Raw genomic sequence first — 16342 nt, forward strand, 5'->3', positions numbered from 1 at the left:
ACACACACTCACACAAACACACATAAACGCACACATACACACACATAAATGCACGCACACACACACATACACACACGAACGCACACACTCACATACATACACACACATACACACTCACAAACACACACGCACAAACACACCCACATATGCACAAATGTGCGCACACACAATCATACACACCAACACGCACATGCTCACACAAACGCGCAAAGGCACACACACATACCCACAAACACACACACATATACACACATACACACGCACAAACAGACACACATACACACATACACACACACACAAACACACGCGCGCACACCCACATGCACACAAACGCGCGCACACACACACACACACGCACGCACGCATGCACACACACACGCACACATACAAAAGCACACACACATACACACAAACGCACACACACATACACACACAAACACACACACACGCAGAGACACACATACACACGCACACGCACACGCAAACACACACACAGACGTACACACGCATACCCACAAGCTTACGCCCGCACACACACAAACACAAACACACACACACACACACACATACTCACGCGCACGCACACACAGTCACACACACACACCCACACGCATATACACACACAGTCACATACACACACATACAAACACTTTTATCTAGGTTGATTTACGAATTAAAATGAATTTTACAATTTTGGCAAAGTCAATCGGTGTTTTTCGCCTTTTTAAAGCGTGGAAAATTTTGCCACTAACCTCTTAAAATTTTGAGTCTATCTAAGACTATACATTCCACATTTAAATTTAAAAATCCTCCCTGCATGTTAGAAAAAACGCAATTGAGTATGCGATCCCAGGTTTCGGTGCCATCCGGAAGTGACCTCTGATCACAACAAGTCCAACGCGCACGGTGTGTTCCCAGACCAAAATTACAGGGTCTGGGATTTGGTTCGAGCGCACAATAGTATGATCAGAGGTCACTTCGGTCTGAGGATGGTATGATCAGAGGTCACTTCGGTCCGGGGATGGTATGATCAGAGCTCACTTCGGTCTGGGGATGTTATGATCAGACGTCACTTCGGTATGGGGATGGTATGATCAGAGGTCACTTCAGGATGGGAAAGGTCTGATCACAGGCGGATTCAAGCGCATATTAGTCTGATCAGAGAACATTTGGAGCTGATTTCTTTTGCTTTTTGTTTTTGAGATGTTGGCTCTGCCAAGAGGCAAAGAAAGCAGCATTCTGTTCACAAGCACATCTAGATTCTGATGGCTTTGATCAGAACTAAAGGGTTCCAGCTGATAGAAAATGCCAGTCCCCTAAAAAGAAAACTTTGGATAACTGTAGAACACAACGTTTTATATGGAAAGATGTCTTAATTCATCCATTGAGTTCGAAATTTGCAATAATGGTATATTAAACAATTTTTTCTTAGCAGTTGGTTTTTTTTAAGCAATAATATTTTTAGAACGGTCTTTTTTTAGATGAATTTAATAATGCCAAAACCAATTTTCATGAAATGAATATATTATACCAAAATTTGTTCATAGTGAAAACCATTCACTGATCAGACTATTTCGAGCGCAATTGAGTGTGACCAGAAGTGAGTTTGAGCGCACAATTGTCTAGACGATGGTCTGGGTTTGGTCTGGGCCATGGTCGCACGATCGTCTGGACAATGGTCTGATTTTTGTCTGATCCGAGGTCCTTTCCGTCTGGAAAGATCTGATCAGAGACAGTTTCGAGCGCACGCGGTGTTTCAAGCGCACTTTAGTCTGATCAGAGGATACTTTCGGATGGCACCTCAACCTGGGATCATAAAATCTGAATAATATCAAGTCTTTCTGGGTTTAGTTTATGTCTATCTCATTGTACAAGTTTCCGTTGTCCTTTATTTTTCCCAGCTTTAACTGGAAATTAGATTAAATAAGCTATTATCGGGATAATAGTTTTTTTAGGTTAGGGTTCAGCAACCCATCAATTGAACCGTTCAACCCAACCATCAACTGATCCCATCAAATGATCCAATCGACTGGAACGTTCTGCAACATTTTGCTGCTGTGCATTTCGAGCTTTTACTAGAACATAAAGACATCAAGGGTCAAGATTATTCAAGATTAAAGACGGAATACACATTAAAATCAAAATGAAAATTAGAGAATTTGTTTCGTCGTTAGTAATTTTTAAGGCCTACATTTACAATGTTACACAGAGTCAATTAAATAGCTCCACTAATTTCTTCCTGGTGTTGGAAATTCTTCACATTTTTCTAAATTGTTTTCATTTTCTTAAAAAAATCCGCTATTTATTTTTTTTCAAAGTTGGATGCCTATTTCATGACTTGGATGGCCATGAGCCAGCATCTTTTTAGATTTTTTTAAAATTTCAAATTGAAAACTAAAATCGAAAAAATTCTTCAACTGCGTACTTTCACTGAATTTTGTTTTTAAGAGACCGAAAGGTTTCAACAAAACCTTATGTAAAAGCAGAACAGATGAGCTAGAAATCTTAAGTTAACTTTATGAAACTCTTTTTTATCTTGTAAAGGCTTAAGAACTTTTAGCTCGCATCTGCAACGTAGAAAACATCTTTGATTTCAGTGGTTCTTGTAAAAATATGAACTTTCTTCAGTTTATCTCAGCATAGATAAGAAACTTTGTGCGAATTTTTCATTTTAAATTTTTCAACTAGAATCATAAACGCTGAAAACCCTGAAGGTGAAAAAACTGAAGAAAACCCTTAGATCTTTCCTTATACATTTTTATTGTAAATTAGTGATTTTGAAATGTTTCTCCTTACTGACCTAAGCTCTTGATCCTATTGTTTTTTTTTAGTTTTGAGAAAGGCAACTTAGTTAGAACGCTCCAATCATTATTTGAGTACCTAGATATCAGTTTGGTAAAAATTGCTGCTATTTTCTTTTATTTAACTTAAAGTGTTTCTTTGGAGGCTGTTCATTTTCACAAAAGACTTCCAGTAAAACAAAAGCTTATGACTGCTCTAAAGATTTTTTTTTCAAAGAACAGTACAATATTCAAAATAATCTTGCTAGTTGACTGAATTTTTGTACACAACCTTTTCTGCAATTTTTTTCTTCTGGTTGTGACCTGATTCGTGAACATCGCTCTATCATTTTATAAAAACTCAAAACGCAGGCACAGGAAAAATACACAAAGAAAAATAATATATAACGTTGGGGTTTCAACTAGCATACAAAATATGTGAATAAAACCTACTAACGTCGGGTGAATTGCTCTCAAACCACCTGCGAGCGGTTGGCTTTGTCAGTACCTTTATGTTGATTGGCTTGCTTTAGCTTGATTGAAGAGGCGTGAGGTTAGGGTAATAGACGATGACATCACACCACATATCAGTCGCTGAAGTGCGGCATCAACAAAAGAGTCAAGCAGAGAGAGAAAAATAGAGAGAAAGAGAGAGTGTGTGTGTGTGTGCGAGAGATAAAACGAGAACGAGAAAGAAGAAGAAAAAAGCCGAACCAACACACGCACACACACACAGAGAGAGAGAGAGAGAGAGAGAGAGAGAGAGAGAGAGAGAGAGAGAGAGAGAGAGAGAGAGTTAGCAATGATTTCCATGATGAGATTCGACTTTGCAACTTTTAGTTTTCTGGCATTGTTCATAATTAATTCACATAGAAAAAACTGAAGGTGAAAAATTCAAGAGAAAAGTTTCCACATTTTGCGGTAAAAATATGTTCAAAATCATTTTTGTCTCTAGTTTTCTGTCTTGTAACCCTTCTGCAGGACCTAAAATGCTTCGTTGGCCAAAAATGATCGTTAAACACAGAAAAAGACAAAAATTTGCAAAATGCAAATTTCTACAAAATCTAGCTTAAATTCGTGATAATACTATCTTCGGAACCATTTCATTGTCTCCAGAGACTATCAAGTATCTCTATTCAAACATTTAAAATTAAATTTTATCAACAAAATGCTAAAACTCGGGTAATTAAAATTTTGATAACCATTCCATCAACTCTGGGAACTAAGCAGCAACTATTAAAACTCGGAAGAGCTCCCTGGGCCCCTGGTGCAAGAAAAAAATTAAAAATATATTCAAAAAAACTTGAAAAATTGCAAAGGATTTTTTTAAAAATTGCAAGAATTCGTGATTTTAAAGTCTTGAAAAACATTCCATTACATCCAGAAACTATACATTTAGAGGAGGCTACTTGGCCCTTTTGATGCCGGATAAAATTTTATCAAAAACACGTAAAAATTTGTGATATTAAAAAGTTGAAATCTATTCCGCAGTCAATAAAATTTTTTTCAGTGACCTATTATCAAGCCCTATCGGGAGTATTTTGGCTCCCGGGACTGGAAAAACGTAGATAATGACAATAAACGTTAAAATATTTTAAAAAAATTGCATGGATCAGACGAAAAATCGGTCAAGCGAACAAACGCAAAGAAAAGACCGACAGGACTAATATAAATGCAACAAATTTCGTTTCAGAGCAATTAATAACTTTTAAGGTTTTTCTGATTGATTTTCAAATGATAATATTTCTCAAAAAATTTTTACTTCTCCTTGTAATAGAAACTGTTTCTTCAGCAACATTTAGTAGTGCCTACATATCTTTCTTTTCTATAAATTCTGCTTTTATCTTTTTTGTTGAGCATCGAATTAAGAACCAGATATTGTTTTTACCTTTTAACTTGTTCTTTTTTATCGTTATAATTTGAAAATGGTACCTTTTTCTAGGTTCGACCACACCTGTTCAAACCACATCTTTAACTCTTTGAATTTTAAATTGGTCGCAGGGTAAGATCGAAATAATTTTAACATGGTTATAATGTACTGATTTTTATTTTTTCATTTTTCCCATTCCATATTCCTATAGTTTGATTTAGAAATTTAATAAACTTCCATTTTAGTTGAGCCGAAACTGCAACTCCAATAAACGGGTCGAGGTGTCACCGCTTAAACTCGCTAGAAGATGTAAGATTTGCGGCAAAATTGTGTTAAAAGTGTAAGATTTGCGCTCAATGCGATGAATGCGGTCACCGCTACTAATTTCTTACCGCAACCAGGTGAACTTTCAGCGCTACCAGCAGAATGTGGTGAAAAAAACATTCACCGCTTGCAGCAGAATGCAGTGAAAAAAATTTTACCACTAAAATTGCAAACCTTACAGTTATTCAACTCTAATTTAAACGCTTATATTAAATTCACAGGAAATATCATTGAAGGAAGTGACAGATGGTGCAGCGGAATAAGAAGTTGGTGACATGCAGGAGGTGAGTAATGCGAACCCGTGTACGCCGCTAAGAAGCGCAAATCTTACAAAAACTCACCGCGTCCAACGGTAAAAAATGCAGCAGCTTTGCGGTGAAAAAAAGTTTTTTTCACCGCTATTCACCGCTAATCTTACATTATTTTTGACAAACCCCTCGAGCCGTGTAGTTTTAACAGAACATACTGACGGGCTACATTTTGTGTTGGTGTTTATGTATGTGTGTCTGTTTTCATAGTATGCCTGTGTATGTCCGTTTTTGTGTGTGTGTGCGTGTGTTTTGTGCGGGTGTTTGTTTGTGCGCGTTTGTGTTTGTGCGGTATGCCTGTCTATGTCCGTTTTTTTGTGTGTGTTTTGTGCGGGTGTTTGTTTGTGTGCGTGTGTGTTTGTGTAGGGTTGCTATATTTGTGTGTGTGTGTGTGTGTGTAAGTGCGTGTTTGTATAGTATGCGTGTATGTTCGTTTGTATGAGTGTATATGTGTGTTTGTATGGTATGTGTGTATGTTCGTTTTTGTGTGTGTGTTTGCGCCTGTGTATGTGTGTGTGTTTGTATGATATGTGTGCGTGTACGTTCGTTTTTGAAAGTTTGTGTTTATGTGTGTGTGTATGTGTATTTGTATCTGCGTATGTTTGTATTTGTGTATATGTGTGTGTGTGTGTTTGTATGGTATTTGTGCGTATGTTTGTTTTTGTGTGTGTGTTTATGTGTGTTTTTGTGTATTTGTATCTGCGTTTGTTTGTATTGTACGTGTGTATGTTCGTATGTGTGTGTGTGTGTTTGTGTTTGTGTGGCATGTGTGTTCGTTTTTGTGTGCGCGTGTTTGTGTGTATGTGTGTGTGTGTGTGTTTGTATGGTATTTGTGTGTATGTTTGTGTGTGTCTGTGTGTGTCTGTGTGTGTGTGTGTGTTTGTGTATTTGTATCTGCGTATGTTTGTTTGGTATGTGTGTATGTTCGTTTGTGTGTGTGTGTGTGTGTGTGTGTGTGCGTGCGTGCGCGTGTGTGTATGTGTGTGTCTGTGTGTGTGTCTGTGTGTGTGTCTGTGTGTGTCTCTGTGTGTGTGTGTGTGTGTTTGTGTGTGTGTGTGTATGTGTGTGTCTGTGTGTGTGTCTGTGTGTGTGTCTGTGTGTGTCTGTGTGTGTGTGTGTGTGTGTGTGTGTGTGTGTGTGTGTGTGTGGTTGTGTGCGCAAGACTCGAAATATAGAAATATATTCTTTAAGGGTCTCAGTTGTCTTTCTTTTTGTCAACAAATACTTATGATGCGACGAAACACTTTTCCTTTTTTCGAACAATATTAAAAGGAAAATATATAATCTATTTATGGATATTTAATTCCCACTTAAATAGGATACAGTGGCACGCGCCCACCGCACGCTCCCAATACTACTAACTATTATAACTATAATAACTAGCAATAACAAAGACCAATTATAAACAGCTGGCCTAATTAATCAATGGATTGTTATACTAAATTGGGCCGCATACCTTTGGAATAACACATACAATCCGTTTCTATGTTTTTAGCCAGATAATTTAGACGTTGAATAGATTTATTTTACGTCTGGGCACACGTGAGCTAGTTGTACGTAGATGAAAGTATATTTTGAAGTAATGGAATTTTACTTAAAAATGGATCTATTACTTGAAAAATACCTCGACTTATTATAGTTGTTCAAATTCCGATGTTTTTAAAGTCTATGAGAATAGAAATTACATATAAGAATTCGGTGATACTCGGACTTAAGCGTATGACAAATGATTATCGAAATAAAATTGATGCTCAAAAAAAAATAATTATCAAAAGTTTAGTGAAAATCGCCGGAGCTATTATGTTTCGGACCCCAGAAGCTTTATGGTACCGGGTAGTGAAAATAAAATTTTGCTCCAACACTTCCTCACTCACACGAGCTATTATTTACGTAGTAACTTGCTACATAAGAACTCGTTAAAATAACAATTGTTGATCAACTGATATTCAGTTGAGGCGCAAAAAAAAACAGAATAGATCCGCCGATTTTTACTAAACTTTTGATAAAGTTAACGTCTTTCCATTTACTTATTCGTGTTATAATCATAACCACACTGGACCTAACTTTTGCATAAGCGTTGATTTTAGTTAATGTCGCTTTTAACTTCGGACTGAAAAGTGCATATCAAGCAGAAATGAATATTTGATTTTATATTACAGCGTTTATTTTAAGATTCAGTTTTAAATATTTAGATTCGTTTTAAATCTTGACAGAAAAACCTCGCTTTTGAAAATAGTTTTGTCCGTTCATGTTCAATTCTTTTTTTTCGGTCAGTGTTCTTGTCTTAGAGTTCCATATGGTTAATTAAAAGTTAAAAATTCCGACAATCTTTAACATTAGTTAACGAAAGTCTTGAGTAATGTGAATTTTATAACAATATTAGGACTACAAGGCATAGGGGTTGTAGGCTGGGGGTGTGGGTGTTCGGGGGAGCGTTGAGGGGGGGGGGGGTGGAGTGGGTTAGAGATGGGTAGACTTAGGTGGTTGTTTGGAGTGGGTTAATGCAGAAATACATAAAATTGACACTTGCAAAGTGGGCAAATAGCAACAGAGTGTAAATAAAAGGGGGAGAAACCCAATTTGGGCCTCATGAAAAATTCATCAACAAATAATGGAATATCCCGCTATTTCGTGGGTACTGTCTCCCGAGTGTTTGCGAGATAACGGACGTGTGAACAGTTAGGAATTCATACCGGGAAACCACAGCGCCACTGAGTGGAAAAGAGAGGAAGAGAGAGAAAGAATGAATTCGTTTATCATAAGTTTCACACTTGACTGACCGACATTAATTCACACTTTTCTCAATAAATCCACACTTCTTTCACACCTTCTATAACTTTCGCTTTTTTATTCACAACGTGTTGACCGGTACCCGTCAGCATAAAGGTCACAAAGCCGACAGACCTGTAAGATAATTTTCATCTCTTTCAACCTTTTTTCCTACAGTTTTTTTCAGACTATGCAACTCAACAATTAGAGCTTTTAGCTAAGCTTTCGTTGCACTTAGCCCATTTTAACAGAAGTTTTGTTTTTTTTTCAGCAACTTTTCGATTAGGCCAACATCGAATCTGAACTTAAAAGTGAAAATTTAATATAAGTTCATTTTTTTAATGTGCTAACTTTGAACAGTTATGTTTTTTACCGAGATATCAGCCGCAACAGCTGAGAGACTTTCTGCAACGCAAGAAAAAATGTCACCTTGAGAAAATCTTTACAGCAATTTCAAAAACTTCAAAACCTTCTAGCCGAAAAGGGGAATATTTTACTTCAGTTTTTCGTCAGCAGTGTCTTAAATCTTCAAATGGTAATTCCAAATTTTTGATGCAAACCACAATTTTTGATAAATGGTTTCCAAAATAGCCTACCAGACAATCCAAGCTTAATTAATTCCAGCGTTTTGTTTGTTCGTAGAATTTTGAAACTAAAGAACGTGTTTCCTGAAAAGAACTTCTCCGAGTCTACATTTGATCACAATGAATTTAATAAATATGGATGTACGCCAAAAATTGGCAAAAAGTTTTTTGCAACAGCGCAAGGCCAATTTTTGTCGTTTGCAATTTGTATGAACCTATTTGTCTGTTGAGCAGTCGAAAGAAATAACTTATTATATTTTGATTTCAAAAATATGATTTGTAGCGTTAGTTGAAACAACTTGTTTCGGCACAATTAAAAATAGCCGCATAATTTCGAGCTGTACTTTTTTTTACAAAATATCATCGATGAATTTAGAGCTACACCTAAGAATTCCCACAAATAGGGATTAATTTATTTCACAATATTGTGATTGAAAAGTGAGTCCATCAAAGCAACTTTTTAGATGTTCACTTATCTGCAGCGTAAAAGCAACTGTGGGAAAATTTTGTTGTAGTTGCAAATATTTAGGAAATTTGATAATTCCCTCAACAAATTGCGACACTTGAGTGATTCCTATCTTATATCGGATATTGACATATTTGCACTTTTCCCACATTTATTTTTTAAAAGGAAAATGAAGGAATTCGTTTGAAAATTTGCCCTCGATTGAAGTGATCGCGTTGATGAGAGCTGAAATATGTTTTGGGTTTTAAACTTTTTGGATCTTTAAAAACCCGCTTCCGGCTCGTTATGCACTACACAGTTTGACTCATTATGTAATACGTCGTGCGCTGTCGAAGGGGGCTCAAAATGATATGTACCCACTGAGGACGGCCGGCACAAACTGAAAAAATTCAAATCAAGTTTTACTTATAATATCAAATTTTTAACAAGTGATCCGTGGAACAATTACGGTGGATGCCAGAATGATAAAACTTTATTCCAATCAATGTAATGTTTTTGGATTGGTTTGAGTATTTATAATATCAGAAAGACTCTAACAGCCTTACATCGCAGAGGAACTTGTTCAGTGTTAATTAAAATCTGAAAAAGTATAAAGAAAGCAAACCTCGTTGCTAACTTCACGCGCTGACAAATTATGAATAAGAGCAATAATATTTTTATAAACTGAAAAAAAGCAACCTATCATTTATATTAAATCATGTAGCCGTAGTTTTAGTTTTAAATGGTTTTGACATTCAGATTGTCCTGCAGCATTTCTAAAATTAGTACGCTTGATGACATTGGAGGTTCTTCTTTCAAAAGATATAACGGGGCACTCCAGAAGTAACTGGAAGCATATCTCGGAGATCTTGAAAGATTTCTTTTATCTTGCTCAACTATATCAGGCAACGAGTTCTTCCCTTAGAACAATTGCTCTGAAAATAACATGATTACAATTAAGTTCGAAGGCGCTCTGAGCTTCGGACACAAGTTTTATGTTGCCGACGACTGGTTTATTTAAACTTGTGGCTGATAATTTGAGGAAAATGAAAAGTATCATCAGAAACTTATTTGGCCCAAAAAATGAGTTGGATTGAAAAAAAACATTGAATTTTCACGTTCAGTTTTTGTCTGACTGTTTACTTCAGGGGAAGCGCCTTTCTGCTAATGTTATAAATTTTTAAAAATAGACTCTCGTCAGTCAATAATTTAATCGCAAATCGCTGTGTTCTAGTAAAGCGTTTACATCATTAGATAAATTGCTCATTCAGTTAATTTGAGATTTGGAAATTGTTGGTCAACGTTTTTTGATGTTTATCTTGCAAGAGTCTTATCAGATAATTATGTGAACCTTGCGTCTTGGAATATGAATGATTAATTGAAAGAGTCTTCCTTTATCATACCAAATGGATTTTGACACGAATAATGTGTTGTGGTAAATTTGGATATTGGGAAACAGATTTTCTCTAGCCTTTTTCATGTAGAACATATTACGAAAAATATATCAATAAAAAAGTTTAAGCAGCAGCCCTGACAAACGAAAAACAGCTGCTTTTTCTCTAAAATAGGTTTTTTTTGTACTGTTCTATTTTATATATTCCTCAAAAGAAATATTCTCGGCATAGACTGTTAGGAAACACCCAGAAATCTTCAAAACTATTGAGAAATACCCAGGCCCAGTGACACTCTATCAGGCAAAGATCTAACATTTATTAAATCAGTTTCAGAGATCTTTACTTTTGTCATCTAAACTGCCGTAATATAGTTAGGAAACGAAACTCAATAGATTGAGAGACGCAAAGGTGGGCTATACGGGTTTGGCGAGACCCAGCTGACATCAGAAAATAACTACAGCTTTTCAGCTTTTGGGCACTGGTTTCCACATCACTTGCATGTTTAGGCGGGAAACTGAGTAGCAATTAAAAAGATGAATCCGTTATATTTTTTATTCCTTAAGTTTTCGCCCGGAGGTTGGTGGCAGAGCAAATCAGCGCTGAATCAGTCTTTAGGCATTCTGTATTTTAGGATGGCCAGTACTCTGTTCATGTCCCAATTTACAATGGCCAGTTTTGATTTTTGAGTGAAATTTTTTGCATGAAAAAAATATATTCAGCTTAACTCCCACCTAAAAGGTTTGATTTATGTGCGTATTGCGGCCGAGCTTAACAACTCAGAAATCAAATTGAATAGCGCTTCAAGGCCATTTCAAGCCTTAAAGCTAGAATAGCGTGACAAGCGAAATTTAATGCTACATTCTATCGAAGCCAAACGGATTTGTTCATTTTGTTCAACATTTATATTCAGCAACTATTATTAGTACACAATCGTCATTCATGAAGTAAAACTCAAACTCGAACTACCTCAACCACCAGCAAAACAATACTACGACTTAACAGTATTGCATCAGATTCTTTGCGATTGGATTGCGAATCAACCTGTTATTGATACAGAATATTCGACAAAACTTCTACATGGTTAACAAATTTCCCATGACATCAAATTTACACTGAAAAAGTGACGTTATGAAAAACTGTTCACATTCTGTCGACATTATTATCTACAACCAATCAACAGTTGAATTTGACATGTAAATCCACGTGACTAGCAGCATAAAAGGAGCTTGAAAAACTACCAAAAATCAGTAGAAACTTGTGAATTTTGTCTTATTAAACTGACATACAGTGCGTATTGAATCACACTTTCTTGAGCGGTAAATTATTTGTTACTGTGTCTTGTTTCTGTAGATCATATTAGTGATTGTACAGTTTTAACTTTACTTTGACTTGTGAAAAGAGAATTAACTTTGATATTCTCAAAACTTTCTTTCTGAGGAACGAAGTTCCTAAGTAAGAGAAACTTTGTGCAAAGCATAAAGTCAGTTTCTCTTACTGGCTTTAACGAAGCCTACTCTAATTCAACATTGGTGTTATTGAAACCAATAGAGAGACTTGCTAACTTTGAAGTTAGAAAATTATTATTATTATCGGATTTGCAACTGGTAAGACAGCCCGTTTAACAACTGCTAACTGCAGCAAGTTGAAACTTTGCATAGTTATAGCCAAGTTATAGGGTTACAATTTGTAGGAACGGGAATTCCTGAATTGAGTTTATAACTTGAGTTATTAACAAAAACTCAACAAAAAATTGATTGTTTCAATTTGAGTTATTTTGTTATTCTGAGAGAAACAAGTTTGTTATACGGCAAAGCTGAGCGATTAGTTATCAAGCGTAATAGAGCAACAAGTAATGCAACGGTAATCTACAGTATAGCGGATAATACAGTTCACAAAAATTAACTGCAAAAAACACAATATCCGGACAGATTTGAAACCGCTGAAACGAACTGGGCGGTGTAAAGTTTTCCTTGACTTTGATAGGAGAGCAGCCGTTACATTTGGTCCGCCGACCCGGACAGTGGAAGGCAAACTGCTGTCCAATCTGATGAAGAGAGTGCCGAAGGCACCCCCCAAAGAGAATCAAACAAATCAACAGCGCAACGCCAGTGAGGCAGAGCGAAAGTTGCGAGTGCACTTCACAAATTACGTTGAAGAACTAACCTCACTTAAAAGGAGCAAACAAAGCAAAAGGCAATCAGGCAATCCTAACACAATCAGCAGAGAGGAGCTTCAATCAACAGCACAAAGGTACGACAAAAAGTTCCAAGATTTATTAGATGAAGTCAACACAAAAACAGGGATTGGCTACAAAATTATTGAAGGTTCAGATCGACCCAACAAACTAAAGGTCCTCTACCAACAGACTGTCCACCTCCTAGATGAAGAAATACCCAAGCAACTGCAGCGTCGGAACAAGCTTGTGCCCTACCAAGCAAATTTCGTTGAAGAGCATCTGAAGGAAGCAAGAAAGTGCAAAGAAAGTTTGGACTATCATTGGCTTGCATATATAAGCAAAGGCACGCAAACAGAAATGAATGCAGAGCAAAACAACGCAACCCAGGCTGTGAATGACAGCGAGAGCCACAATAACTACCCAACGGACAGCCCAGTTGCTCAAACAGTGCAAAATGGAGCAACAGCAAGTGGCCAAGAAACGGAGAATGTTTCGGAAACATCTTCAGCAAAGCAAAGGCGAGAGGAAAGGATGAAGAAATTCGATATCGAATTCGAAACCAAGATGCGGCTCGAACAAGCACGGTTTGAGCGGAGGAGGCTAGAGCTGGAAATGCAAATGAAGGAACTGGAAACCAAGCATCAACTACTGGAGGAAGAGCGCGAGCTAGAGCGCAAAGTGAAGAGAACAGCATTAGAGAACGATGATGCTCGTTCCCAATCAACCAGTGCTCGAGACAAATCACCCTTCAACTGGACACCCAAGAAGAGAGATGTCTCTGACTGGGCCAGCAGAATCGACAACCTTCTAACACCAGATCGATCAACAGCTCGCTTCGAAGTGACCCCTGAAGTGAACAGGCAAAGTCACTTCTCACGATATCGCAGTTCACGAGACTGTTCCTCAAGTGTTGAAGACCGGGACGTCTCCCCCAGAGCTGATCGACTACAACACAACATTGGGTACGCAGCTAGCAGTAACCTACCAAAGCTGAAGTTGAACAACTTCGACGGAAACCCTCTCGAATGGCCGGAGTGGTCTAGTATGTTCATTGCTACAGTGGATCAACGACCAATACCAGACTCAGAGAAGATGAGCCATCTGAAGACTCTATTGACAGGCAAGGCAAGGTCAGCAATCTCCGGAATGGGCTATTCTGGACAATTCTATGGTGCTGCATGGAGTATTCTGGAGAGGAAATTTGGAAGGCCTCATGTGATCATTGATGCACAACTGGAGAGCCTTCGCAAAGCAAGTCAGGTGAAACCTCACGACTCAACAGGTCTGATCAGTTTCTCAGTTATTGTTTCGAACTTTGTGAATGTGCTCAAAGAGTACAAGCAGATTGGTGATCTGCAATCAAGCTCGACACTGTATATGGCAGTAGATAAACTACCCCAAGTTCTCAAAGAGAAGTGGTGGTTCTATGTTGATGATAAGGATGAAGATTGGCCTGATCTGATTATGTTTGAAAAATGGCTATCAAGGATAGCATTCGTGCACGAAGGGTTTTCAGCTTTCAAGGGAGAGCGAAGAGAAGAAGACCGAAGAAGCACAAATAGAGACAAACGGTTCTCGAAAACGTCGAACTTCAGTGCAAGTTCCAACGTGAAAGAAACGAAGCAAACGCAAAGTGATCACTGTCCGCTAGCTGATGGCACTCATAAAATATGGAACTGTCCACTATTCAGGAACATGAGTGTGAATGATCGGTACGCAGCAGTGAGAAAGCAACGCTTATGTTACGGATGTCTAGGCAAAGGACATGCAATCAAAGATTGTAAAGTCAATGCGTGCGGCATCAATGGATGCATCAAGAAGCACAACCGATTGTTACACTCAGAAAACCAAATGGACGAGGGCAATCACGCAGTCAACGTAAGCGCAGCAACAATCAACCAGAGTAACGAAGTCACTAGCTTTCTTCAGATAGTTCCTGTCTCAATACAGAGCGGTGGCAGCAGGCTGAACACATATGCTTTCCTCGACAGTGGATCAACGGTTTCATTCATCGATCAAAGTGTGCAAGAGAAGTTACGGGCCCAAGGCACCGATGTGACGCTCAACATAGCTGGCATACACGGAACGAAGGATCTGAAGACAGAAAAGGTTCCTCTCAAAATAAAGGGACTACATTCAAAGGTGCATTCAATCGAAGCGTTTGACACCCGTCAATCTCCTTGGGAAACACAAACTACAACTACAACAAGCTGAAGCAAAGCTTCAACCACTTGAGTGTTTTACCAAACAAAAGCTTCAACTTGATGGAAGTTGGCATCATCCTCGGTCAAGATGCTTATGAGGTACAACGCCTATTGGACTATAAGATAGGAACACGAAGTGAACCTTTCGCCGTTCTAACAGAACTAAGATGGGTAGTCAGTGGACCCATGACGGGCAAAAGAAGACAAAGTGTTTGTCATTTCGCCTTCACTGAAGATGTGAAAGTGGCTGAGAATATTCAAACCTGGTGGGACATAGAAACCTATGCTTCCAAAATCAACGTCGTCAGTCAGTCAAAGAAAGAACTGCAGGCACAAGAGATGCTAGAGAGTACGACAAAGTTCACAGGCGAGCGGTACGAAGTGGGAATGCTGTGGAGTGAACCAGAGCCAAACCTACCGAACAACTACAGCTCAGCCTTGGGTCAGCTTTACTCACTGGAGCGAAGATTCCAAAGGGACCCAAACCTGAAGAATTTGTATCAACAGTCAATAGATACAGATGCAGAAAAAGGATTCGTAAAGATATTGGACGAGTCCGAAGTGAAAGGCACCTTCGGGAAAGAATGGTATTTGCCACACCATCCAGTGCTAAACCCGAACAAGCCTGGCAAAGTAAGACGTGTTTGCAATGCTGCCTCAAAGTACAAAGAAGTATGCCTAAATGATAAGCTACTAGCAGGACCTGATCTGCTACATGGGCTGATTGGAACAATATTCAGATTCCGTGAAGGACCAATAGCCCTGACAGCTGACATCGAATCGATGTTTCTACAAGTGCAAGTTCCCGAACAGGACAGAAGTTGCTTGAGATTCTTATGGCGTCCAAGAACAAACGAACCTGTTCAGATATACGAATATCAGCGTCACGTATTTAGAGCTAAGAGTTCTCAAACTTGCGCAAACTATGCTCTCAAGCGAGTGGGACTGGACAACGAAAAAGAGTATCCGATTGCAGCAAAAGCAATACAAAACAACTTCTACATGGACGATTTCATCAAATCAGTACAAACCCCGGAAGAAGCAATTGAAGTCTTCAATCAACTACAACCTCTTCTCTCGCAACATGGATTCGAATTGAAGAAGTGGATAAGCAACAACGATGCAGTTACCGAAGCAATCCCAGAAGACTTGATGTCAATCAGCAACACGAAGCAAGTCGAAGTGGAACCCAGTACGGAGGGATCTTCAGTGCTAGGACTACAATGGACCGTTACTGATGATAGCCTTCAAGTATGCAGAGGTACAAACAAGGAAGTTGAAGCACCTATAACCCAGAGGAAGATTCTGTCACTGGTATCTTCAGTATTCGACCCGATCGGATTGTTTGCTCCGTTCAGTGTTCACATGAGACGACTTCTGAAAGGCATCTGGACTAAGAATGGACAACATTGGGACAACGAAGTGGAGCCCAGTGAAGAGGAAGAATTCCTGAGATGGAAAGAACAACTTCCAATAGTGGCTGAGACA

The sequence above is a fragment of the Convolutriloba macropyga genome, chromosome 4 (assembly GCF_964194025.1).
Source record: "Convolutriloba macropyga chromosome 4, txConMacr16.3, whole genome shotgun sequence".
Lineage (NCBI taxonomy): Eukaryota > Metazoa > Xenacoelomorpha > Acoela > Convolutidae > Convolutriloba > Convolutriloba macropyga.